Below are 1,231 nucleotides of genomic sequence, written 5' to 3'. Positions count from 1 at the left end.
GTGCCATAAGTTTTTGTTTCTTCAGTTTCTTCTGGGATATCTTTTTCTTCTGGGCAACCTCCTCTTCTGGTTTAGGAACGATCTGTTTCTTTTCAGTAAGGGTCATCTCATTGTGGCAGGGAGAGCTCATGTATGGGTTAATCCGACCATGAACTCTGTAGGTCCGTGGGCGCATCTTAGGTGCTTTGTTCATTTGGATATGCTTGATGACCAGAGAATCTACATCTAAACCCTTAAGTTCAGCATTACTCTCTGCGTTTTTAAGCATGTGCAGCAAAAATTCAGCACTCTTTTTGGGCCACCGACCTTGTGTCCAGCCCCACTGCTTAGCCTGGGCACACCTGCCAACTCCACCATTGTAACGTCGGAATGGTACGCACTGTTTCTGTAAAGTGACATCTTTCAGATACTTCGTGGCTTTTCGAATACGCATACCCTTGATGGCCTGGGCAGCTTCACGAGTGTTCTTAAAGTGAACACGAAGATTGGAACCTCTTGATTTGCATGATTTCGTGGAGTTCTCAGGGTCAAGTGAATAGTGAACCATTTTCACAGATTACCTCAGGCCACTTAGGGAAAGAGCTTCATTCAATTTTTTAAAGCCAAAAAATAAATTGTGCAGTATTGCTTTAGGAAAAGGAAAAAGGAAACTGTGAAACAGTTTTGAAATGAAGAAAATATCTATCTCTTTTCACCAGGGAACAGACCTAATAACCTGGTTGTCTAGTATTGGGCATCAACTTATAGCCTTCCCTGACTGATACGCCCCCAAAATAGTCCTCAGGGTTCCACCTCACTATCTTCATCACCAGCTCTGCTTCCTGGATCCCAAGAGGGAATCCTGGGAGAAAGGGTTTTGAGAATTTCTGTTTCATCTGCTATCCTTCTGGCCTGAAGAGAATATTATTTCCACAAGAACCAATTTCTGTTCCTTTCCAATTTATCTGAGAAAGTGGGAGCCAAGGTCTTTCCGGCTCTCTGCAGATCACAACCAAGATAAACGCTTGTCCCTTTCTTTTGGGTAGGATCTTGAAGGGCCAAGGACTCTTGAAGAATGCTAACAGTGGTGTCTACAAGCCCAGGACTTCTTGTGCAGCATTTAAGGAACTATGGAGCATAGAGGTTGGAGAACAGAGATCTCTGTGAATCAGTGCGAGGGCAACAAGACGCAGCTGGTGTAACTTTTCTCCAGCCTACCTGCCCTTATATCCTTGATCATCTCTGAGGATTT

At 44.0% G+C, this 1,231-nt stretch overlaps 1 pseudogene across 1 annotated transcript in view; it reads right to left on the bottom strand.

Annotated features, from left to right (window-relative positions):
* LOC105512702 overlaps nucleotides 1-578 on the bottom strand; it is a 4,429-nt pseudogene extending 3,851 nt beyond the window's left edge. Inside the window, exon 1 of the transcript XR_001001898.1 lies at nucleotides 5-578. The product of XR_001001898.1 is annotated as a 60S ribosomal protein L17 pseudogene (transcript). The remainder of the gene's footprint in view (nucleotides 1-4) is intronic.
* Nucleotides 579-1,231: the final 653 nt, after the last annotated feature.

Source organism: Colobus angolensis, unplaced genomic scaffold (genome assembly GCF_000951035.1).
Source record: "Colobus angolensis palliatus isolate OR3802 unplaced genomic scaffold, Cang.pa_1.0 Scaffold217, whole genome shotgun sequence".
Lineage (NCBI taxonomy): Eukaryota > Metazoa > Chordata > Mammalia > Primates > Cercopithecidae > Colobus > Colobus angolensis.
Note: the sequence above shows the minus strand (reverse complement) of the source record. Positions and strands in the feature narration are given on the sequence as shown.